The following is a 26,511-nucleotide window of genomic DNA, read 5'->3' on the forward strand; positions in this document are numbered from 1 at the left end:
TTAAAGATGGCTGCAAACTGAGTGGAAGCTACACTGACACTCTCCTGGGAACAAACTGGGATTACAACTAAAATATAGAAAAGCCATTCTGAATAATCAACTGCAACTGAAGATAAGTTGGAGAGCACCCTCATAACCAAGGAGGAAAAGGGGAGACCACATTGAGACTACAGCTTTTGCCTGAGGGGGAAGCAATTGCCCCACCCTGCTGGAAAACCTCTTGCCCTAACCTGTGGAGTTTCTACAGCCTGAGGCTCATTAAGAGAATCAAATTAATCCGCCTGCAGGCAGAGGCAGACCTCAGAGTGCTTTGAGTCTTTGCCTGATCTGCTTTGGAAAAGCAGACTTTGGTGTGCATCTTGGTCCTGTCCAAATGCACCCAGCCCCAACAGAGGGAACCTCAAGCCGTGGGTTGTTGATAGCTCCAAACAGGGTACTCAAGGCCAGTCACAAACAGATCTGACATCAGCCTGCACCAGAGACCTTCCAAAAAGACTGAGAGTCCTAACAGGTCTACCTAATCCACAGAAACAAACCCAAACAGGCAGCCAAAATGGGGAGACAAAAAAATAAGCCCCAAATGAAAGAACAAGGGAAGTCTCCAGAAAAATAGCTAAATAAAATGGAGATAAGCAATCTATCAGATATAGAGTTCAGAATACTGGTTGTAAGGATGCTCAACAGCATGAAAAAAGATATGGAAATTGTGAAAAACAACCAATCAGAAATGAAGAATGGCATAGCAGAAATAAAGAATATATTGGAAGGAATAAACAGCAGATTAGAGGAAACTGAGGAGCGGATCACCGAATTAGAAGATGGGATAGAAAAAAATCACTCAATCAGAGATCCAAAAAGAAAAAACATTATTAAAAAACAGGAAGACAGTCTAAGAGAACTGTGGGACAGCATGAAATGTAACAATATTCACATCATAGGAGTGCCAGAAGAGGTCAAAAGTAAGCAAGGGTTAGAGAACCTAGTTGAAGAAATAATGGCAGAAAACTTCCCTAGCCTGGTCAAGGAAAAAGTCACACAAGTTCAGGAGGCACAGAGAGTCCCAAGCAAGAAGAACCCAAAGAGCCCACACCCAGACATATCATAATTAAAATGCCAAAAATTCTAGATGAAGAGAGAATCTTAAAGTCAGCAAGAGAAAAGCAAACTCTTACCTACAAAGGAGCTCCCATAAGGTTGTCAGCTGATTTCTCATCAGAAACTCTACAGGCCAGGAGGGAATGGAATGAAGTATTCAAGGTAATGCAAAACATGGATCTGAAACCAAGACTACTCTATCCAGCAAGGCTATCATTCAAAATAGGTGGTGAAATAAAGAGCTTCCCAGGCAAAAAAAGGCTAAAGGAGTTTATCACCACTGAACCAGCACTGCAGGAAACATTAAAGGGACTGCTGTAATTAGAAGTAGAATTAGAAGCATTGCAAGAAATGTTAAAGGGACTGAAGAAATAGAGAGAGAAACATAGGCATAAAGAATTAAAATGGCAATAAATAAGGACCTATCAATAATAACCTTAAGGACTTTAAGGGAGAGATCAACAGCAATACAGTCATTCGTGGACTTTAACACCCCACTGACTTCACTGGATAGATCTTCCAGACAAAAAGTCAACACAGAAACAGTGACTCTAAATGGCACCTAGATCAAATGGATTTAATCAATATTTACAGAACATTTCATCCCAAAGCTGCAGAATATACATTCCTCTCAAGTGCACATAGGTCATGCTCAAAGATAGACCACATGTTAGGACACAAAACAAATGTCTACAAGTTCCAGAAGATTGAAATTATATCAAGCATTTCAGGTCACAATGGCATGAAATTAGAAATCAACTACAGTAAAAACACTCAAAAACATTCAAACACATGGAGGCTAAATAGCATGTTATTAAACAATGAATGGGTTACCAATGAGATCAAGAAAAATCAGAAACTTCCTGGAAACAAATGAAAATGAACACACAACCCAAAATCTGTGGGACACAGCGAAAGCAATCTAAGAGGAAAGTTCATAGCACTACAGGCCTACCTCAAAAAGCAAGAAAAATTTTTAGTAAACTATCTAGCCTTACAACTTAAAGAATTAGAAAGCTCCCCTGTGAAACCATCTGGACCAGGGCTTTTGTTTGCTGGGAGTGTTTTTATTGCTGCTTCAATTTCATCAGTTGTTTTAGCCTACTCAGGTTTTCTGATTCTTCCCGATTCAGTTTAACATGATCTCACTCATATGTGGAATCTAATAAACAAAATAGACTGAGAAACAAGATAGATCCAGAGACATAGAAGCATGGAACAGATTGATGAATATTAGTGGGAAGGCAGGGGTGGGGAAGTGGGTGGGGAGAGATTAATCAAAGAACTTATATGCATATATGCATAACCCATGGACACAGACAATAGTGTGGTGAAGGCCTGGGGGGCGGGGGCGGGGAGCAGATGCAGGGTAGAGGGGGTCAAAGGGGGGGAAAGGTGGGGAGATATTTGTAATACTTTCAACAATAAAGATAAATTTTAAAAATAAATAAAATAAAATAAATACTTAATAAAAAGACTAGAAAGGAATATACCAAAATGTTAAACTAGTTTCTCTCCCAACTAATACAAAATAGCCTAAATTTAAGAGACAGATTTGTGTACCAAGATGTTCTTTACTGTGTTGTAACAGCAAATCTCTAGAAGCAATTTAAATATCCAATCTTTCAAAAAAAGATAAATTATGGTTCAATCATATGACAGAATATACAGCAATCATCAAAAGTGAAATTTTAAAAAGTATTTTTGTCAAGACCTTGGCTCCCGCGTGCACCCAAATACCTCCAGAGGCAGGGTCTAGACTAGATATCTTTCCGAAATGATGGTGAGAGGCAAGGCCACAGAGGACAAAAATGGTCATCTCTACTGGGACTTCCTGGAAAATGGATTATGAGTTACAGTTCTAGCTTTCCTCTAGGGGAATTTACCCTGCTGTGTCAGGGATTAAATATGGACCCAGGAAACTGTCCATATCTAATTGGGGTTTAAACAGATTTAAACAGAAAAAAAAAGTATTTAAATCTCACCTCCTGACGAGTCACCCTCTAGCACCCTGCACATGCTAGATAGTGAGTTTCCAGTAGGTAGAGACGTGACCGATTGGACCGATTGGCCTCTGAATCCCTGAGGAGGGTAGCACCATTGTTTTCATTGTTGTCAGTCACGATTTTATCTGCCCTTTGTGGCTGCCCTTTGTTCTGCGCCTGAGGTCAGCCAGCTGCCAGCTCACAGACTAAATCCAGCCCACCATCTGCTTTGTAGGTCAAGTTTTAAAGGAACACAAACACACACACAACACACACACACACACACACACACATCCCTTTTTTGTGACCATGTAAATATTTGTGTCATGATATATATTAAGGGAAAAAGGTGGGATAAAAATTATATATACCATGTGATTCCAAGCAGGTTTAAAATGCTTAATAAAAAGACTAGAAGGAAATATACCAGCATTGTTAAAATAGCTTCTCCCTCATCTCATACCTCAATCCTATTATATTAATTATGCCCATTCCACAGACGAAGATGCAGAACGGTTGCCTCTGGAGAGTGGAATTGTGGGTGGCTTCTTTCACTTCTTTACACTGTTTTTTATGTTTTCTATAATTCTACCCCAGGAGGTGGGAGGCAGGATCCTGAAGGAAAAATCCAAAAACATCCCTGAGGCTCAAATGAATCTCATCTGAACAAAGACCGACTGCCATCTGTCCTGGGTCTCTGGGGCAGTGAGGACGCAGGTGGACATTGAGTTTCACTAAGAGGTTTAGTCCCTTGAAGGCCTAGAAAGACCATCCCTGAGCCATCCCTGATTAATTAAAATTAATTTCATTTCATTGTAAAAACCTGATCCGAGGCCAAAAAGTGGTGACCTCATAGGGAAATTTGGAATTTTCCTGATGCTGTCTCAGCCCCCAGCTTCCATTTCTGCTTTATTCACTCCTCTGGTTCAGAAACTCTTTCTAAACCAGAGAACCCAGCATCCCTCTGATCTGATACCTCTTTATCCCCACACCTCACCCAGATTCTGTCTGATGTCTTGGTGACCAGCCGTCGGCTTCCATCACGCCCCTGACTCCCTGCTCCCTGCCCTTGCCGGCCACCCACTCAGCCAGCACCCTCACAATAGCTCTCAGTCCTGTCCCTAGCACACATATAGCCACAACACTTTATTAGTGAAGGTAAGGATTCAAAGGAGGAGTCAGATTTTATTTCTGTGGTGATATCAGCAGGAGTTTGAGAGGCTCCCATTATAGTTAACGGTACAGAAACTAGCTCAGACACTTTCTATTTTTGCTGTTTCTGTTTCTTTGTCTGCACTTGCCACGGCCTCTCTTTTCCCCACCAACCTTTGTTGTTACCATTAAATTTTGCCTCAGATAGAATCTCTGATTCTGAACAGAGTCAGACCCATCAACTGGACCTTCAGTGCCTCAGCTACCCAATGGTTCTGTAATAAAACTTGGGTGCTTATGAATCGAGCAGAGAAAATTGTCTCCAGCAGCGCTGCACAGCTCAGTACCCTGAAGGGCTTTAAACTGGGCCTCTCTCTGGGCTGAAATTCAGACTAACCTTACACTCCAGGGAAAATTTCATTCTTGGGCAATTCGAGGCACCTGGACCAATAACTCAGGCCGCTGTATCTTAGTCTTGTGACCAATTCCCCCATGAACCTACTAATAAAATGGGGCCCAGCCCAGTATCGCTCAGCGGTTGAGGGTCGACCTAGGATCCAGGAGATCTGGGTTCGATTCCCAGTCAGGCCACATGCCCAGGTTGCGGGCTCCATCCCCAGTCGGGGCGTGCAGGAGGCAGCCGATCAATGACTCTCTCATCATTGATGTTTCCATCTCTCTCTCCCTCTCCTTTCCTCTCTTTGAAATCAATAAAGATATACGTTTTTTAAATAAATAAGTAAATAAAAATAAAATGGGAATGGCTTGTAACCAAGCCCCTGTCATGAAACTTCAGGCAACCTTGATCCCCTGCCTGCGTGGTAGTAATCCCTCCTCTTATCTTTGGGGGATACATTTCAAAACCCCCAGCAGATGCCTGAACCACGGATAGTACCGAACCCTATATATACTATGTTTTGTCCAATACATACATACCTATAATTAAGTTTAATTTGTGAGTTAGGCAGAGTAAATATTAATGATAATAACAAGTAATGAAATAGAATAATTATAACCATATACAATAAGAAAAGTTATGTAAATGTGGTCTCTTTCTCTCTCTAAAAATATCTCTTAGTGTATACTCTCCCATCCTATTATGATGATGTGAAATGATAAAATGCCTTATTCAATCTAGAACTTTCACCTTTTCGCTTTATGGCTTCTCTTTGTCTTATCTGGATACCAGCAACACTACTATTGTGCTTTGGGGCCATTATTAAGTAAAATAAAGGTTACTTGCACACAAGCACTATGACAGTTAAGTGACTCACGGGCAGGGAGTATACACAGCATGGATACACTGGACAAAGGGATGACTTGCGCCCCAGACAGATGGAGCAGGACAGTGCGAGATTTTATCACACTACTCAGAATGGTGGACAATTTATTAATTATTTATTGAATTGTTTATTTCAAGATTTTTCCATTTAATAATTTCAGGCCATGGTTGACCACAGGTAACTGAAACCACAGAAAGCAAGACCACCAATAAGGGGAAACTACTGTGTATATGAAATATATAAGTAGTCACGTTGATAGTAGAATGGTATATGAATAATATTTTAATGAATAATTTATTTTAATCTTGTGGCAAATTTCTCTTTAATAAAAAACTGAAAGGAAGGAATATAAAATAAAAGTAAAAGTAAAAATGTAAGAGAACTCTAGAAGTTAATTGTATGCTAAGAAATTTGAAAAACATCAGAAATAAGTTTGTCCTGGGATTTATGTCTGCAGAGTTGATGAGCCTAAATCATCTTCAATTTGGAAAGAAACACTTTTTTTAGCATATAAAACCCTAACTCATCTCAGTACTTAGCAATAATATGATGATGGAAGCAAGTTCAAGTTGCAGGTCAGTATCATTGGGACGAAAAGGACAGATCGGAGAGAAGGAAATAGAAAGCCACATAGTAAATGTTGATGTATCAAGAGCTTATTTTGTATGTATAGTATTAACTCAAATATACATATTATAATTAAAATTATATATAAATAACTATAGATACACTGTAAATATAGATATAAAAAATAAGATTGGAAATATATTGCTAACAGTAGCTATCTTTGGATTGAAAGATCATAAATGATATCCAATATCTTCTTTATCTTTTCTAAACTTTTCTACATTCGGCATCTAACACTTTTAAATTTGGGGCAAGGAAACTTTAAAAACTAGTTTCTTCTTTTTAAAGCAAGGGATTATTAATGAGAAGGTAAGAGGGAAAGGCAAGTCAGGCATGTCATAAATTCCCTAGGGCATGTGATTGTTTATTTCAAAAGATCCTGAGTTGGGAGCTAAAAATAGTTAAGAGCTGGGAGCTGAAGTTGGGGAGTCCCACAAGAAGGGCTGTGAACAGGGCAAACCGAGGTCAAGCACAACAGTGGGGTGACTTGGAGGGAGGGGGGTTGGCTTGGGGCTCTCTTTAGGACTGGGGGCTGTGTGGGGAGAAGGTGCTCGTCAGGGATCCAGCTTGGAAAGGCTGTGTGGAGGGTGTTGCTTCAGGAGTGGAGAGTTGTTTTAAAGGTTCAATGAGAGCATGGAGTTCAGTTTGATCCCAAAGTAAGCAGCTGGATTCTCCCAAATCTCATTAGCCTATCAAACAGGCTTTTCACTCCCAGAGCTAGAATCTGCTTTCTGGTCATTTGTAGCCTCTTCACCCAATTTCTTACTAAAGAATTATATGTGCCCCCAGGTATGTCATGATTTGGGTGATTCTTGTACTAAAAGAACTTTTCCACTGAAGTCCTTTCAAAAAAAAAAATATGCAGACTTTCTATACTTCCAAAACTAGAAAGGCCTTTGGAAATACTCTAGCCAAAGCCCTCATGGATGCAAGACACAGTGCTCCTTTTAGAGGTGAAGAAATTGGGACTTAAGGAGTTAGGTGATTTGTCCAGGATGAGTGAATAACTTATGGTAGGACTCCCCAGGATCCCTCTCTTTTCTGTGTATTTTTCCATTACCCCAAGTTGCTCCTTGTTAAACAGGAAGAATAGTCCTTTGCTTGAATACGTCAACTCAATGTTATGTCCTGTCATAATAGCACAGTATTTATCATTATATCTTGACAGAATAATACTTACCATTTTGTTCTGACTAAATAATACTCACCATTTATTGAGGCCCATGTGCTCTTTTATAAGCTGTCATTTAATTTTCATAATAACAAGGTATTATTAGACTCTATTTTCAAACTAAGAAGCTGGCCATCAAAGTAGTTAAATAAATCATCCACCATCATCCTGTTAGTGGTAGCAGAGCTAGGATCTGAATCAGTTCATCTGAATCCAAATATACTTTCTTAGCTCTCCCTGAAGATACACTGGTGGGTGCATAAATACAGTGGAATATTATTCACCCTTTAAAAAGAAGGAAATCCTGTTATTTGCAACAACATGGATGAATCTAGAGGACATTATGCTAAGTGAAATAAGCCAGACACAGAAAGACAAATACTGCATGATCTCACTTATAAGTGGAATCTTTAAAAAGTTGAAGGTATAGAAGCAGATGACAGAATCGGGTTGCCAGGACGGTGTGGGAAATGAGATGTTGGTCAAAAGGTACATAGTTCTACAGGATGAATAAGTTTTAGAAAACTAATATACAATAATGTAACTATACTTAATACTTTATTGTATACTTGAGATCTGCTAAGAGGGTAGATCTTGTGTTCTCACCACATAAAAAAAAAAGAAAGTAACTATCTGAGGTGATAAATATGTTAATTAGCTTGAATGTGGTAATCATTTCACTATGTATATGTATATTAAATCATCAAATTGTGCACCTTAAATTATACAATTTTTAACTGTCAATATACTCCAGCAAAATTTTTAAAATAAATATATAAAAATACCTTGACTGCTTTGACTGGAATGTCATGTTTGAAAGAGACATATGTAGACTTGGAAGTCACCAGAAAGCTTTAAGGAATTAAGATTGACTTTGAAAGTCAATAAAAGCTCCCTAGAAAAACAGCCTGGTACCTTGCTCACATGGTTCACAGCAGTCTTTCCTGGTAGGGAATGAAAGGTGGCTTTCCTGAGAGATGGCAAAGAAAGAACCTTAAGACATTTGGGGGGATCTTAAACCTGGGGAATTCACCCAAATCTAAGGTATTCAGGCAAAGGCTGATGGCAACTATGTGGCTTAGCTTCTTAGCCTTAAGAGACTAATTAAAGTTCAATCTGAAGATTCCTTATGAAATTTCAGCAAAGCAGATTTAAGAGAGCCTATATAATTAATTGCTATTCTTGTGTTTATGCAAATAATCAGGATAAATTCACTGAGACTTAGAAGTAAATAAGTTAGTCTTAATTTAGCTATCTTTGATTAAAATGAGGGTGATTTTAGAGAGAAAAAATGTGTTTCAAAATAACTACAATACACAGTTGTGGATATTACGTTCTAGTTGTTAATTGTCTTTAAAGTTTCATTTTTCACCTATAAACTGAACTTGATCCTGAATTTTTCTAGTTTTCTTAAATATTTGGCAACAACCTTCTGAACTAATGTTTCATTTTTCTCCCATCTTTTGACTTGGAATTATTGAGAAGTAAAACACTTTTGTTTTTGTTTTGTTCTGAGCTTTGCAATTTCCAGTTACAGCTAAAGGACATGACATAAACTTGAGAAATCGTCACAACAGCTCATGCTTAAACAATCTCAGCGAGTGATGCTATGTAAGCCTTGCAGAATTTACCTAAGCACCTGATGACTGCAGACCAAGAGCATCTATCAGATTTTCATCGCCTGCCTTCATTCCAGCAAAAGAAGCTTTGAGCCTTGCACCTAAAAATCTTCCCGCTCTTCCTCGGCTCTACCTACGGAGGCGGCAGCCGTCTCCTATTCAGCACCATGGCTGCCCTCAGACCCCTCGTGAAACCCAAAATTGTCACAAAGAGGACCAAGAGGTTCATCCGGCACCAGTCAGACCGATATGTCAAAAGTAAGCAGAACTGGCGGAAACCCAGAGGCATTGACAACAGGGTGCGCAGAAGATTCAAGGGCCAGATCTTGATGCCCAATGTTGGTTATGGGAGCAACAAGAAAACAAAGCACATGCTGCCCAGTGGCCTTCGGAAGTTTCTGGTCCACAACATCAAGGAGCTTGAAGTGCTGCTGATGTGCAACAAATCTTACTGTGCTGAGATTGCTCACAGCATCTCCTCAAAGAACCACAAAGCCATGTGGAAAGAGCAGCCCAGCTGGCCATCAGAGTCACCAATCCCAATGCCAGGCTGCGCAGAGAAGAAAGTGAATAGATAGATTGTGTACACATCATATTTGTGTTAATGAAACTATAAAATGTTGCAAAATAATAATAATAATTAAAAATAAAAATCTTCTCAACTGAAAGCTTTACAGACTCAGCAACTGGTTTTTAATTTGCCCTGATCATAAACTTTTGTTTTTTCTTTTTGTTTTTACAGGCATGTCTCTTATTAAATACCTGATTACTTGCTTACACAATATAGGCCTCAATTTGGGAGCCCACCTGCATCACCACCTCCTGAAATAAGGCTCAACAGTTTAACTAACCTGACTTACTTATAGGACTAAATGATTGGATCAGTGAAACATGGAGCAACCTTCCAATTTAGCTTCTAGAATGTGAAATTTTGTTATTTAAAGTTTCAGGGGTGGGACTGAAGGGACCAAAGTTTTGCCACCCTGAAGCTGCCTTTTTGGGATATTGATATTAAGATATTTGTTAAGAAACAGGACTCAGAGGGAGCCTTTGACCCTCCCCCCTTTCCTACCCCAGAGATTCAGACAGAGAAATCTGCTTTGGAAAGGGGACCTTAGGATGGTCACCTTGGCCTAATTTGAATTAAGTATGGTAAACAAGAGGGCGTCAGGCAGGCCCCTGTTAACCTAGTTTCCCATTGTTTTTGAGCTGCCTAGTAAGAATTTGCTGGCCATGTATGTTTCCCTCTTCCTCAGCTACCTGTAAATCTCCCATTCTCACTTCTGAAAGCTAAAACCCTGCTGCCACCCACCTTCTCCTTTGTCCAAAAATGTCTCATATACCCAATGTTGCCTCACTGTCTTTGGAATTTTCATGGATTTTCCATGCTTATGTGAATTCCCCATGTGCATGTATTAAAACTTTGATTTTCTCCTATTTTAAAAAAAATACCTTGACTACAAAAAAAAAAAAAAAAATACCATTGAGATACCATTGGTGGGACTGTCCTTTCCAAGAGCTGCTTCTTCATTAAAGTAAATTAAGCATTCCTTAAAGTTCTCTTATTAGAGAAATTGTCTTTTCTTCAATTAAAATAACAACATTTAAGTATTTTGACATCGTATAAGAACTAATTTCCTTCATTGCATTAATTCTAAGCACCTCCATGGAGTTACCAGGATAAGAATTTTTACCCCAGATTAGTTCTTATTTCGCTTGGGTGTGCAAAGTATTACTGTGATGTATTACTGTCGCTGGTGGAAATAGGGCCCTTTCACAGAGTAGCAAGGATAGCACTGCAGCGATCCACATATGGGAAGATAAGGTTTAGTGGTAAAGTTTATTGTAGAAGCAAAATCAAAGGACTGTCCTGGGTTCAGTTCCGTCCCACTGTAAAAAGAAGTCCAGCCTTTTCTTCATCAAGCCCAAGAACAGGGCCAGTGTCCAAATATTCTGTGCTATTGGTTCAGTCCGGTTCCGTCCCTGCCCCAGCCCGCCAGCTCAGCCTGTGCCGCCAGCTGCGCCCTGGCTGGCGCTGCCTTATTGCACCCGCTGCCCTTGGAGCCTGCACAGCGTCAGCCGCAGGGCCACGGGGCCTATACAACCGCTGTGGAAAGAGCGCGCCGGAGCGTATGAGCACAGGAACAAACACATATTGGGGGGACGGAGCCTGTGTTGGGATGATGATATTATCTCAGGCTTGGGAAGAACTAGGCACTTTTTCAAACTAACCAATCAATTTCCAAACCTTTTTCTCAAAACATAGTTCACACATCCTTGGAAGCCCCAAGGCCCTTTCAGGGGTCTTCAAGGTCAAGATTGTTTCACAGTAATACTAAAATGTTATTTGCCTTTTTCTCTCATCCTATCACAACTGTATGCTGGAGTCTTCCAGTGGCTACATGACTTTTAAGGAAATCATCACTCTGATAACTACTAGAATGTACCTGTATTTTTGTGTTTCCTAAAAACTTTTAGGGTCATAAGTTTTTAAGTATAAATATGAATGTTTAGAGAGATTAACTCAGTTCATTCTCAGTATAGTAGTAGTGCTCTTACAGTTACAGCTGCTATCAGGTCTTAACCTCATTATGATCCAATAAACTGATATCTGGGAAAAAAAAATTCCAAATCTTTAGCAGGCTGGTTTGGGATCCTCTCCCTAACTAATCCATTTCCTAGATCTTCTGGGGTTCTGTGTCCCTTATCCAACCTGATCCTTTCCCCAGGCTAGACAGACAGGCCTTTATGGTCGCCGTCTTGGCTCCTTCTGCACATCTGCACATGCCTCATAGTAGAAGCACCTTCCCCTGCACCATCTTGGCTTTTACTGGGCATGTGCCCAGCAGAGGAATTTCCCCTTTATTGTTTATTCCTTCCCCCCATAGTCTGGGAGAACCGGTTGTACCCTGGAGCCTGGAGAGATTGGAAAGCTGGTTCTTCCTCCTATACGGGAGGGGGTGGGGACTGAGGGTTATTAATCCCTTTGGCAGGGCAATGCTGTGATCCCCTGGGGTGCCAATGAATGCTGCAACTTCCTAGCAAAGCAGACTTATTATCTGATTCAGCTCCCTAGTTTATTATGCTTGATAACATCTGATTCCCTTTGCTCCCTTCCTTTATTAATATCTAGCTACCTATGCTAACATTACTATAATATGGGAATGCTTTGCACACTCAAGTGAAAGACAAAAGGATGCACGGTGAAGTTTTTATGAGAACTGTAAAGGAGAAGTCTTAGATACTCCCTGTGTTTGCCTGTTTTATTTTCCATTAATATGGCAGTCTTCAAAAGTTTTGCATTACAAAACATCAACCCTGGTATTTGAATTAATAAATAAAAAGCAAGGTGCCCTCCAATTTCCTACTGGTCTTTGGGACAAAGATCATTCAGAGTTCATCCTGAAAAGCATCTAAATTTAGATATTTGCTGCCAGAGCAAAACCTTCATGTACCAGTAATAGAAGCAGGCAGGCTTTCCAAAGTATGCCAGGCATGTGTTTGCAATACTGTCACAAGCAGGGTCAAGAGTATCTGGCCCTGTGTGCTGGTGACCTGGGGGCCTTGCCGTTTTATAGGCCAGTCTCAAAGAGATCTGGGGCTGGAAGCAGAGAAGATTGCACAACAGTGAGCATGGGTGCTTTTTAAAATCACATTAGTCAGGCAAAGTTTTTTAAAAACACTTCTTCCCATACAGGCCATGTCTTGTAAGTCTATGTTTGGGTTCATTTTACTTTGTGTAATCCAAAGCCAGTTGTCTTGCCACTACAGGATGGGTTCTGAATCCAAATACAAAGTTAACACCCAGTGTGGTCTTATACATTTGGGCTAGTTTTTCCCAAATTTCTGTCTTAGGTACTGTTGCCTTCTGAGGGTTAAAAACATCAATGACCATTTGCTTTTACTGAAGTAGTCTGTTGGCCATGAACTTTCTAGTCCACATAGTTACTGTATTGTTTTTGATAGTGGCAGATCTTCAAGCAGTCAAGGAGGAAAAAAGCTACCCTTCCTATTCTTTAAGTATGGAAGACATTAAAGCTAGAATTGGGGGGAAGGGGACAATAATAACAGTAATAATTTTGGTTTGTAGTGAGCACTTACTATATGTCTGACACTATATATTTTTTTTCTTATTATTTTCATAATTCTATGAGGTAGGTGTTTTTATCTTATTTTTACAGATGCAAAAACTGAGAAGTATTAAGTAATTTACTGAAGTATATATAGCTACTATCAAACAAAACTAAATTTTGAACCTAGACTCTTTAAATCAAAAGCCCCAAAGGAAACACTTAGATTTTAAGTCTTTATAGGGAGTCCAAGGACATGACTGTCAAAGTGCTGAGCTGATGTAAGGGAGTGAAAATGACATCGCACAAATTAGGGTGGTCCATGGACTATCAGTGTGTGGGAACTGCTCTGAGATCTGCATTAGAACTTTTGGAAGTTTGCACTGTTCAAAATGGATGCTTCAGACAGAGTACCTGATGAGCACCATACAACAGGGTAAAATGCTCATCCTCTCTGACTCCATCTTGTTCCCATCCTGTTGTGCTCCCATGGCCTTCAAGTAAATAGTTTCTTGCATATAAACATGTGAATAATTAGAAGAATTCTGCTTGTGGCTTGAATTTTCAAAAACAGCCCCTTACCAGAAAGTATCTCAAGAAAATAAGGGAAGTATGTATTGTGTAGCAAAGATCTGCAGGAACCTCATGACCGGACTCATATCAACAAGGGTCAACAAACTAAGATCAATCTTCCTCAGACCCCTGTGGGTGCCCAGGTGTCTCCAGTTGTCAATCACCTCTTGGCCCTCCCGTTTCCCCCTCCCCTTGACATAAAAGAAGCCTGAACTCTGTACTTAAGGTGGATTTGAGGCACCACTGCATCTCTTATCTTCTTGGTTGGCACCTTCTCGATCAATAAGCCTTTCCTTACTCAAAACTCTGACATTTTGAGTTTTGGCCTTTTGAAGCATCGGGCACGTGGACTTTGGACATGTAACAGGAGCATCAAGTGAGCTTACTAGAGCAAGAATTCTTGGTCTGGGAATTGGTGTGCCAGCCTCAGCAGACACAATTACTTAAGAAACTGAATGGGATCTTTCAAGAATAGAAGTCTACAGCAGAAGGATTCCTGGGAGGGCTGCCCATCAAGCCAAAGAGAACTACAGATGGAAAAGACATACTCTCAGAAACTGAAGACATTTGGAAGGAGAGCAGTGCCAGGTATAGCATAAGAAGATCAAGATGGAATTAGTATATGCCTCTTACATGTCACAGGGTGGCAAGAAACTGGAGATAAAGTCACTAGGACAAGAAGCAATTTTATATGGACTCACAGCCATCTATGGGCCAGACTGCTGAGCAGTGCTAAGAGTGGGAATATGGTCATTTTCAAAACTGGCCTAAGCTTGTGACCAGATGCCATGAGCAATAGATGACACTTTCCATATGTGTTCATACCTGAAAGGGTTTTGCAACAAGTCATGTGAAAAGGTGTTATGAGCTGTCCCTTGGAGAATCAGGCCTACCTAGAGCAGTCAGGGCTGGAGTAATTTATGACAAACTATCAGGTTTCTTCTGAGACCAGAGAGCCACTTGAACTCTCACTACTGGAGAAATAATTAAGAAGAAAGGAAGATAAAATCAGATGCTCTTGGGGCAGAAGAATAAAGAGAAGAGCATCCCAGTACAGGGAGGATGCAAATATGCCTCTGCTCCCTAAAGTCAGAGCCCAGGGATCACAGTGATGACCAGTCACCTTTATCTGCATCTAGTGGGGCAAATATGGGCAAAAACAGGATTTGGAGGCCACTGAGGCACCAACTCCTGGCATCTCATGGACTTCAATCTGTGAAGGACAGTTTCAAAAACAAAGCTAGGATTGCTACCACACCACACCCCCAGGTAGAAAGCTCATTTTTGCTTCAGGTGTGAGAAAAAAACATCTTGTGGCAGACTGGCCTCCTAAGGGAAAAGTTCAGGGAGGGGGCCCTGCCAGGTGTGACTCAGCAGTTGAGCATCAAGCTAGAATCTAGAAGATCGCGGTTCAATTCCCAGTCAGGGCACATGCCCGGGTTGCAGGCTCCATTCCCAGTCTGGGGTGTGCAGTCGGGGGTGATCAGTGACTCTCATCATTGATGTTTCTATCTCTTCCTCTCCCTCTCCCTTCCTCTCTCTGAAATCAATAAAGATTTTTTTTTTAAAGGGGGGGGCAGCTCAGGGAGGGAGAGAGAGAGCTTGCCCTTCATGTGGCAGAAGACTTACCACTTCCCAGATCCTAAAATGGAAAAATGTCCAGCTTCTTTCCTTGTTGAATCCTACTGCTACTATGTTTGACCCCAAGTTTTAACTGGCCTGGTGGAGCCCATGACTGACTGTCTGGGTGGGGTGGGAGTGGCACCCCAGAGGGGCAACTCAAACCTTTCCTGGTAAATAACTACAAAGCCAGGGAGAGTCAGACCTCTGCATCCAAAAGGGCTGCAGAGCTGAGTCACTCTTACTTTATGGGGGATGAAGGGAGGGAAGGGTCAACAGATTAAGATCAATCAATCTTCTGGGCCTTAAGACTGGAGAGACTCAGATGCCAGGAGCAAATAATGTACTATGTTTACTCTCCCCTTCACTCAACACTCTGAGGGGTATTGTGTAACAGACCTGCTGAGATGTTAAATATGTCTGTGGAGGAATACGGTGGGGGGAGGGGCAAATAATTTGTTATTTATGCTATTCTCTTTTATGAAGACTGGAACTCTCTTGTTTGAATGGTGGAGAGTGTAAAAATGCAAATTACTGGAAAAGAGATTGGGGGGGTGGGGACAGGGTGGAGATGACAGAGATCATAGAAAGGTAGGAAAGCCAAGCTTGTGGCTGGAAAGAGGCCCAGAGAGAGGGTGTCTAGTGAGAAAAGAGGGACTGGCTGAGGAAGGAGCTGAGGTGAGGAACAGATGTTTAAAAGGAGTTATTATATAGAGTTTTGTGGTGTGAGATGCCATGAAATTGTCTCTTTGTGAAACCTTCAGTAAAATCTCCATTCATCAGTGCTTTGCAACTGGGGTTGGATGCAGGGGAGGAGCTCAAATTGCTGGGCCCATACCTGGTCAAAGAACCCAGCCGCATTCAGGGGTTGTGTATAAACACAATGCCAAGTCACATTCTCAAAAACACTGGAGGTGCACACAGCTTCACGGTAGGTGGGGGAGAGAAGAGAGATTCAGAGAAGGCCCCACAGAAGAGGTGGCAGCAGAGATGAGCCTTAAAAGAGGATCAACGTTTCTACTACAATTGGGGACAGGGGGACTTCAAGTACAAGAGGCCAAGAGCAGAGGCAGGGAGGTGTCAAAGCCTTTGGTATGTTTACTGAGTGATATTGTCTGCATGGGGAAGAAGAGCAGGCTGGAGAGAAAAATAAAAAGAATGGCTGGAGGAACTATGGATGTTTGGCAACCTTAAACCTTAGAGACTGTCACAGATGCTCTGGAGAGCAAAACAAGGACTGCCATATGCTATTTGCAAGAAGACAGAATATGGAACAATATACTATATCCCTGAAAGGAGAGGTTCCCCCCCTTCTCCAAGTATCTGCCTCTTTCAAATGGCCAGGCCAACCTGGATTGTAAACACCATATAGAATAAATCACATTACAGGTTAATCTCACTCAGTTTCACAAGATTCCCCCTGGACTTGACAGCTCTGCTTTTATTCCAGCCCCAGCTGAGAAAAAGCTGCTACTTGGCCATGCCCTCTGACTTGTGGGGTATGCATAACTTCCAAGGTCCTTCACCAACACTGAAACCACTCAAGCTCTGGCTGCCTGAGGAGCTCTCACATCTACCAGAAGTGTTCTGCCTGTCTCCAGGGCTGCCTGGCCGGTAGTCCCCTCCCTCTCCTCCTCTCTTAGAGTTGCAATTGATTGATGATCCTGTACCCATCTGCTCCGAGAGTCTGAGGACATCATACAGCCTAGTCCAAGTGGATCCCAAGGGGTCTGGTGGTACTTTTTTTTTTAACCTCAGGTCCTTTTAACCTCAAGAAGTAGAAACCAATTCATCAGTTAACAGAAACACATTAAACACCTGCTAGGTGCGCTATGATACAAAATGAGTAAGACATGATCCCTGACCTCAGGGATCTCAGAGGGTACTCAGTTGGGAAAAGCATGTAAATAAATATGGACGATTGGTGTGATGACTGGGAAGGAGGGAAGGGCGGGTTGCTGAGGGGAGATACCTAGCACAGAAGAAAGCGAGGAGGAAAAGAGAGTCTCCCAGGAGAGGGGACCCACAAGCTGACTCCTGGAAGGAAGAGCAGAAGCTAGCCTAGTGGGTGGGGTGAAAGGAGGGAGCAGGCACAGGAGGCATGGGGAGCAGGATATGAATGGGAATGGCCTAGGCACAGAGAGAGTCCGTCCTTTGGGCAGTTATGGGTAGTGTATTGAGACTGGTGTTTAGGCTGAAGAGATAAACCTTAAGGTGCATCAGGAAGGACCTGTATGCCCTGCCATGGAATTGAGAGTTTATCAAGGAAAAACAGAAATCCACACAAGAAAGGAAATTGTATACTCTTTACTCAGCATTGAATAATAAGTAGTCTTAATAACATAAATATTAAGTAATTTTTTAACCAGAAATTATACTATTGCAAGGATAGGGGACAGGGATGACAACTGCCTTAATAGAAAATAGCCTTATGCTATGCTATATGGAGATTAAGTACCAGAAGAGTTCAAATAGTTGAAAGTGGTTGCTTTTGGAGAATCAGGAAGGGGAAGGGTAGGAGATGGGACTGCTGTGGCACTACTCATCTTGTAATATTTAACTTTGTAAATAAACTATTTAGAAAATTGTGTAGCTACATTAATATAAGTACAATTCTTTCTTTAATGTATGTGTGAACTCCAGCTTCACCATTTAATGACTGAGTGACCTGGGCAGACTCTTTTTTTTATTATTTTATTGATTTCAGAGAGAGAGGGAGGGAGAGGGAGAGAGAGAAACATGAGTCATTGATCGGCTGCCTCCTGCACGCCCCCTGCTGGGGATGGAGGCCTAACCCCGGCATGTGCTCTGACCCGAACAGAACCTGTCTCCTGGATCCTAGGTCAATGCTGAACTGCTGAGCCACGCCTGTCCCGCTGGGCCGGCTCTTTATCCTTGTGGCTTAGTTTCCTCACCTGTAAAATGAGATACCACTTATCTTGCCAAGCTATTATGAGGATTCAATGATATATAAAAGTGCCTAGCACTGAGTCTGAAGCTTAGTAGGAACTCAGTCAATCGCAGGCATTTTCATTTGTAATACGAGGTGGGAAAGAAGCCTAAAAAAAAGCATGTTCTATATCATACACACCCATGGTCACTGCAACACAACCCCTTATTTAATAAAGGTATGACTGTATTCATAAAGAATAGAAGAAATTATAATTCTTATATCAGAAACCAAAAACTAGTTAAATCTTTGAAAATCAGAGGCATACCCATCCTTGAAAAAAATATCTGCAGAAACAATAAGACAAAATATCCTCTGGTGAATCTATCTGCCTTGGAAAGTAGGGATTTGCAACAACTTTGATTTGCATGTTCGTCTAAAATAAAAAGGTAACCATTTATGTGCATATATACACAACCCAAGGACATGGACAATGGTGGGGAGAGGGACTGGGGAGGGGGAAGGAACGGGGTGGAACGGGTCATTGGGGAGAAAAACGGACATCTGTAATATTTTAAACAATAATAAAACTTTAAAAATAAATAAATAAATAAATATAAAATTAAATTAAATTAAATTAAATGGTAACCTAGCATTTAATACAGGTGACAGTAACAGATTTACATAGAAAGACGGTTTTCCTGCGCCGTGTGGCGACCAAGGTTCTTTCTATTCCCTTTCACCCGCCAGGCCCTCAGATTTCACAATTTTGGAATCAAGGGGTCAAATTTAAAAGATCTTTAAGCCTCCGCCCACACTCTAAGGTTCTGCAACTTAATGGAAATGTGTATGTGCTTTAGACGTGGCAATAAACATACCACACAGGTTTCTCACTAGGCTCCTAAAACGATGCATTTCCTTAATCTGTCTCTAACTAAAACAAAGTATTTCTGAATCAGCAGCCCCTGGATTGGGTCTCGTCACGCTCACACCCGACGCCGTTCTATTGCACAAAACCCAAGTGGTTTCGGCGGTCGCCTCCGGTGTAGGAACTACATCTCCCAGGGTGCCCCGAGCGTGGGGAGCCCACTCGGATTGGCCAAGGGTCGGTGACGCTCAGTGTTTTGGCCCTGGCGGTCACATGTTTCCTTTGTTGTGAGCTGCAGCAGGCTGGCTCGAGGAGACGCCGGGGCTGGAGGAGCGCTGCGCCGCCAGCCGCTAACGGACCGCTGGGGCCGCCGCTGCTGGTCACTGCTGCTGGCCGCCTCCAGCCTTCTCCGCGAGGTACCCGGGGATGACAACTCCAGGACCGGCCGAAAGGCGAGGAACCGGCCAGAGCCGGGGGCGGAGGGGCGACCGAGGTCACGACCACGGGGGTGTCTGTCTGCAGGAAGGAAGCCAGCGGCGGCCGGCCTCTCGGAGCCAGACGAGGCGGGTCTGAGGAGAGATTGCGGTCGGTGCTGCAGGGCCCCTGTCTGGGGCGAGGGGTCTGCAGGGCTTTGCTCGGGGTCTTCAGCCCCGCTCGGTAACGACAGTCCTGAAGGGAGAGCACCCCAGCCTCCTGGCACGGCCGCCCCGGAACCGCGGCGTTGCTGACGCGCCCCGCGGGGGCCGGGTTGGGAGGGGCCCGGCCGCCAGGGCTGGGGGTAGCAGGTGCGGGTCACCCCGTCACCTCGGGGGCGGGAGCAGCTGGCGGACGGGCCCCGGGAGATGGGTCCTGCGTGTGGCCCATGGGCTTCGAACGGGCCGCTTCCCTTTTTCAATCGAAGGAATTACTGAGAATGTGAAGGCCTCAGATCAAGCCTTCCCGTTTGGTGGGGGACCCTTGTTTGTCTGGGGGGACTGGCGGGATCAAGGTGGGTTCCCAGGCTACGGGCCAGAGAAGCCCCGCTAAACGGTTGCGAAATGTGCTCGCTACTGTCACCTGACCGTTACCCCCACCCCACCCCCACCCCCGGGGAGCCTTTGTTTACCACGGATCGCGGCGGGGCCTGCGCGCCGAGAACGCGGCCCCGGAGCGACCGTCCCCGGGGAGCCGTGGCGGGAGGGGCTGCGGGCGTTCCGCCGGCCGAGTCCCCGCCTAACCTCCCCACCTACCCACCACTCCAAGACTTGGTTTCTTAATTTAGTTCCTAACGTCCCCGCCCCCAAGTTCTGGATGTTCCGTACGCAAACGATTAACCCGGTCGGGATTGGGCGCTTGCGGGCGACTTGCGGGGCGGGAACCACTCGGCGAGTTCCGAGCGTTTATTGGCGGGTGACTGTCGCTAGGTGGTCCTGCGCGGGCAGCTCTTCCCCGCCCCCTTGAAGGTGATCTGGAGGACGCGCGAGGGCGCGCTCGGGGCTCTGCCGCAGCTGCGGCCGGCGCGGAGCCGGCGGCGCGCGCTCCCGCGAGGAAGGATTCCGCGGGGTCGGCCCTGGGTGAACCCCCAGACCCCAGTTCTTTGTGGCAGAAACCCGCAGCCGCGGCGGGTCTCGAGGACCGCGACGTTAGCCGCGTGGAAGTGGTGTCTTTTCCGCTGCAGTGTTGAGCAGGAAGGCAGGAAGTCCTCTTGCGAATGTTCTTGTTGGTTCTGTAAACAAGATTTAAATAGCTAAGTAAGGACCCTACCGCCACATTTTAGGGTGCCGCAGTCACCTCCAAGGCAGTGACTGTACACAAATAGGTTAGTGGATTTTAATGACCAATCTCTTGCACTCTTGAGCAGGTTTTTAAAAAGCACATCTTAGTATTTGCAGCTACAGGCTATTTAGGTCCACCAGCTGAGGTTGATTTTTATTAGGTACGTAAAATGGATTTAAAATCTGCCTGCTGTCGACCAAGGTGTAAAATTAGAATTCTAAAATATTAGATATCCTTTGAGGATATCCTAAAAGTTAAAGATTCTTCTATAGCTCAGTTCAGATGAGTTGTTTTCTTTGGGGGATTATAGCTCACTCTTCTATGTGTTAATCCCCGTGGTAATTAACAATTTGTGAGAGTAAATTGCAGATGTCTTGTTTTAAAATTGTAAGTTACTGTGACCGTAATAAGATCTACAAAAACAATCATTTCAGCCGATAGTTGCCCTAATCTCATGAGGAGATCGTGGAAATAGAGCATTTAGGTTTTATCAGGTTTTCTTTTCCTGTAAATCTGTATGAATTGACCCGAAACGTAATGCATTTCTGTAGGAGGTTGATTCAGCTGCCTGGGTGAAGCAGGCATTTAATATGAACAGTTCTCATTGGTCATGCATTTTAATATTTTTTTTTAATTGAAGTGGAGATGACTGCACCATAAGGAGCAGCTTCTGTGATCCCAAACTGCAACCTACTTGTGCATTCAGGGCTTTTAACCTATCTGAATAAGTACAAAATGCAAACCTTTTTAAAAAATAACATCTCCATTCAAAAGGCTGCTTAGCCCGGGGCCGGCGCGTCTCAGTGGTTGGAGCGTTGGCCTGCGCACCGCTGGTGGGGGTCCATTCCGGGCCAAGGGCAGGTACCTGGGTCAATCCTGTAAAAAATAAATATCCTCTCTTAAATAAGTGACTGCAGTTATTTTTGTATATACATTTAAAGACCCTATTCTATTAAAAACAATAGCTAAACTAATTTTTTTAATTGAAGAGTTTGTCACTCTGCCTAAATTTACATAAGGGCTACAGTTCTTCAGATTTTGGCACATCTTAAATTCTTCTAAATTGGTGTTTAAATTAGGCTTTACTCTCTTCATTGGTTTCTTAAAGTTATTTTTGTAAGTAATTTGTGTCACCACTAAGGTAAATAAAAATCACTTGGCTTACAAATGCACTAACAGAAAGCATAACTCTAGTATATATCCATATGTCTTTTGATTTTAAAATAATACAGTGCATTAAATACCTAAAAGAAACATTTTAGCAAGATAAAACTAATGAAGTTAAGTTTACATTCAAGTCTAGAGAAGCATGAGCAGACTCAGTAAAACAGCTTAATACCAGGTATGATGTCTGATGATTAATTTTTTATTTTTCTTCCTTTGGGGAATATTAGCCAAAAATCTTAAGGCAAGGGAGAGGAACACTGAGTGGAGAAATTCAATTTTTGGTTCTGTAATTTAGGAGAAGATAGTATTCTCTTTTTAGTTATAGAACCATATGGTTTAGTCTGACATTAAGCACTCCTAAATTTTTCATCATCACATACTTCTTATTTTCTTTCTTTAATCAAAATCATAGTGTATTGACCATTTGAGGTCCTAGTAAACAAAGGATAATCACTGGTTGCTATAACTCTAGACAAATAAATTTAAGGTTTTAGTTGATTTCTGATATCTTAAGTGGGTAAATATGTTCTTGATGTTTCCATTAAGAAATTAGAAATGTTGCCTGGCTGGTGTGTCTCAGTACTTTAGCTTAGACCCATGAACCTAGAGATCATTGGTTCAATTCCTGGTCAGGGAACATGCCCAGGTTTTGGGCTCCATCCCCAGTAAAGGGCGTGCAGGAAGCAGCTGATTGATGTTTCTATCTCTCTATCCCTTTCCCTTCTCTCTCTCAAATAAAAACATTTTTTAAGATATATTTTTTAAAAAGAAATTAAAAATGTTGGAAATAGCAGCTTGCAGACTGGACTTTCAATATTACATTTTTAAAACTTGGTTCAGGAACCACTGCTCCAAAAGTAAAGCTTTAAATTGAAAATTTAAGAGTATCAATTTATAATTTTTTTAAATGATCATTAAATACAAATAAATAAATAAACTTTTGAGAAAATATGGTGAAAATATTAGAAATTTATAAAAAATTGCTTGGTTTTACATAGTATCATGTTAAATATAACTTTCTAGTTATTTTAAAATAATGGATTTATTATGTTGCAGTTGTTTTCTTCCTTCTTTTGAGTTACTATGTATCTTTAAAGGTAAACCTCTTCTTGGTTAGTGTTTTTATTATCTCTGCTATGTTGTTCACTCAAGGTTAAATTTGAGAAAATGAAGTGGTGTAGAGCATAGCACGTGCAGTTCACTACTGCACATTGTAGGGACCGTGTTAGTTAAAATGTGGTTGGTTTCCTTTGTTTCTGGTATTTATTAATAAGCCCCTCATTAATCTATACTATCTTTAAGGCTGATTGTAACTTTTTTCTTTGTATAGAATTCCTGCATTCTAAAGGAAAATTAAGCTTGGTTGCAGCACAGCTACACCCTAGATTGATTTTGATAGTATACAGTATACCTTCTTTAAACTTTGTATGCTGACCTCCTCTGTCCCGTAAGTACGTATAGCTAAAAATCCTTCAGAAAATGCCCAGGTGAATTGCCTTGCTCTTCTACTTCTTAAGGCAGCAATTTTCAACCTTTTTCATCTCATAGCACACATAAACTAATTACTAAAATTTTACAGCACAGCAAAAAATATATTTTTTGCCAATCTGACAAAAAATAGATAAAATTTTTTTATTCATTCACACCAAACGGCTATTGTTGTGTTGGCTGTTGTCGTGTTTTTAATTTGGCAATCTAAGGGAAAAGAGGTCAGTGCCCCTGACTAAATAGTCAGGTATTGCATGTTTAAAAATCACTGCCTTAAGGTATAATTCTAGACCAGATCGGTCACGAGAGAATCTGTTCCAATTTGCACCTGTGTTTTCTGCTGGAGAAACACTGAGAATTTGAATCTACTTTAGTATTAGTCTTGGAGTCCTTGTATGGTTCTTACCTTAGCCAATCCCACAGAGTCTAAAACTGGATCTAAATCCAGTATTTGTGACCCCAGTGCCAGACAAGGAGTAGGCTCTCTATAAATGTTTCTTGCATTGGTCTGAATACCTGTGTTGGCTCAGAATCTCATGGGAAGAAGCATTTACCTAGGATTAACTCCCCTAACTTGACTGACTTGAAATATTCTTTACCAAAGGTACACACAAGTTAGACTGAGTTCTACAAGTAAAGCAGCACGCAAGATAGCATTCACCTCGCAGTCATCTCATAATCGGGGTATAGAGATAAGTGTTTGTGTATATCTATAGGAAAAAAATCAGTAGTCCATAACTTGGTCTTCAGAATTTATGATTTCTATTTATAGCTATACGGGCCAGAAACCAGAACCCTTTGTGTTTAAATACTATTGCTATTCTGTGCACAGTTCAAGGTGCTAGTATTTTTTTTAATCCTCACGTGAGGATATTTTTTCCATTGCTTTTCAGAGAGAGTGGAAGGGAGAGAGAAAGATAGAAACATGGATGTGAGAAAGACACATCCATTGGCTGCCTCCCGCTCTCACGCCAACTGGGGCCGGGGATCGAGCCTGCAGCTGAGGTACATGCCCTTGGCCAGAATCAAACCGGGGACCCTTCAGTTCGGGGGTCGACGCTCTAACCACTGAGCCAAACCAGCTAGGTCAAGGTGCTAGTATTTTCTCTTAAACAGTCTTCTCCTCCCCTTCCATCAAAAATAAGGACTTATGCTGAATTAGTTAGTTTCTATAGGTATTGCCTCTGCATAAGTTTCAACAAAGCAGAAGAAATATACATTTATATATTAAAAGAATAAAAATAATTATTTATTAGCTTGGAGATTCTGTGTGGATAATCTAGATTACTATGGACTTTAAAATGAATTTTTTTCCTGAATTACCCAGAATACTTGGGATTTTCTGAAATTGATTCCATGGTTATATAATACATCATGACTGTTTGCTTTTGGTAATATTGATAGACCACCTCAGAATTATTTAATGGCTTCAAACTCAGATGTGATATCAATTACCGATGTTCTTCAAATACCCGGTGCAGAATTATCACAGGACATATATTTCTGTCATCACAGTACCACCATCAGCTTGCTGTTGATGCCGGTGTTTACTCATCTTTCAACTGCAGGATATAATTGTCCAGTAAAGAAGCTGATACATAATGAAACTAATTTGTATGTAAAGTAGCATAAAAGTATTAATTTGCTTTAAAGAATTGTTATTCAGTAATTATTTTCTATGCAAAAGTAAACTCCAGTTGGAAACCGAAATCTACTAAAAACATTTTCAACATATTAGTAAGTAATGCCAACTATCTATGAAGTGTTCTGATTTATATGTTGCTGTTCTCCATTTATCTTAGGTGTGGAAATTAAAACAAATATTTTGACTGAGGCTTTGATCAAGCAAATGCTAAAAAGGTATTATATTTTAATACTTATAAACTATCGAAACATTGTTATTTGAGGATTTAACCCATTTTACTTTCTTTAACCAGGGGTCACTTAAGTCAGTAAGAGTCACAAGAAACTGTTCTGTCCTCAAGATCATAAAGGAAGCCAGTGTCACAGTCATTTCTGTTACTGAATAAAGTATTTACCCACTCCTTTCTACTCCTTCCTGATATCCTCAGTCCCCCTTCAGCATCTTTCTCCAGTCTTAGAGACACTAAAATAAGTTATCACCACTCATTTTGGGGGGACGTAAATCATAACGTCATTTTAAATTTACTTAACAGTCAGAAACTAGGTCGTGAACATTTATGAGTTCCAGAGATGGAAATAAACCCTAGAGTACCCTTAACAAGAAGAATCTGGCCAGTATCGCTCAGTTGGTCAGGCATCATCCAGTGCACCGAAAGGTTGCCAGTTTGACTCCCAGTCAGGGCACATGTCTGGGCTGCAGGCTCAATCCCCAGTGTGAGATGAGCAGGAGGCAGCTGATTGATGTTCCCCTCTCACATCAATGTTTCTCTCTCCCTCTCCCTTCCTCTCTAAAAATCAATTTTAAAATCTTATTCTTTTTTTTTTTTTTTTTAAAAAGAATCTTCTGTTAAGAAAAGTCTTCCTTTCAAGTGACAGTGTAGCTCCAGGAATAAGCTCCTGAAGAAATGGAGAAAAGGAGTTACTAGATTTTCTAGACAAATCATGTGACGTTGGCAGTCAGTCATTGGCATGACAGTCTGATCACCCTTGCATCCACTAACTTATCTAGATATAACTTTCAGTAATTTCCTTGGAACATTTTCCTCTTGTTTTGCCCAGAGACACCAACTTAGATTCTTGCTTTTTCTATTACTAGTTAAAATATTTGATTTGAGGGAAATAGGAAAACAGAGGCTAGGAAATTACACCTGGAAGCCCAAAAGATAAACTTCAAAATGCATCTCATATTTCTAAGAGCCTCCTGGGCAAGTCATTTACCCACCCTGTCATCTAGGAAGAGTTTATAAATTATGCTTTGTAGAGACTGATTAATGGGAGAGTTCTCAGAAAGTACAGAGAAAGTGAGGATGTCCAAAAAGCCAAGCCAAAGCTGCTCAAAAGGAAACAGCCCAGATCTAAGAGATAGTCTCTTACAAGCAAAGGAGTAAACAAGTATCTTGTTGCTGTTGAATACTTTATAATAGCAGGTGATTTTATAGTTGTTCTAATCCAGGATTCTCAGTTTTACAGAGTAAAAGAAGTGGAAGACCTCTAGTCAGTCAAT

General features: G+C 41.6%; 1 protein-coding gene and 1 pseudogene across 7 annotated transcripts in view; both read left to right on the plus strand.

The window, feature by feature from the left end:
* Positions 1 to 9,084: 9,084 nt before the first annotated feature.
* LOC308557822 (large ribosomal subunit protein eL32 pseudogene) lies at positions 9,085 to 9,506 on the plus strand (annotated as a pseudogene). Its single transcript has one exon. The product of its transcript is annotated as a large ribosomal subunit protein eL32 pseudogene (transcript).
* Positions 9,507 to 19,214: 9,708 nt separating this feature from the next.
* KLHL24 (kelch like family member 24) overlaps positions 19,215 to 26,511 on the plus strand; it is a 43,114-nt gene continuing 35,817 nt past the window's right edge. For 2 of the 6 annotated variants that reach the window (XM_081138710.1, XM_081138705.1), the window contains exons 1-2: positions 19,225 to 19,405; positions 25,166 to 25,223. The gene's annotated coding sequence lies outside the window, so the exon portion shown is untranslated. Of the gene's footprint in view, positions 19,539 to 25,165; positions 25,224 to 26,511 lie in introns of all 6 variants that reach the window. The other 4 variants (XM_081138706.1, XM_081138707.1, XM_081138708.1 and 1 more) reach the window with 4 other exon arrangements.

The sequence above is a fragment of the Miniopterus schreibersii genome, assembly GCF_964146895.1.
Source record: "Miniopterus schreibersii genome assembly, chromosome: 5".
In the NCBI taxonomy this organism is placed as follows: Eukaryota; Metazoa; Chordata; class Mammalia; order Chiroptera; family Miniopteridae; genus Miniopterus; species Miniopterus schreibersii.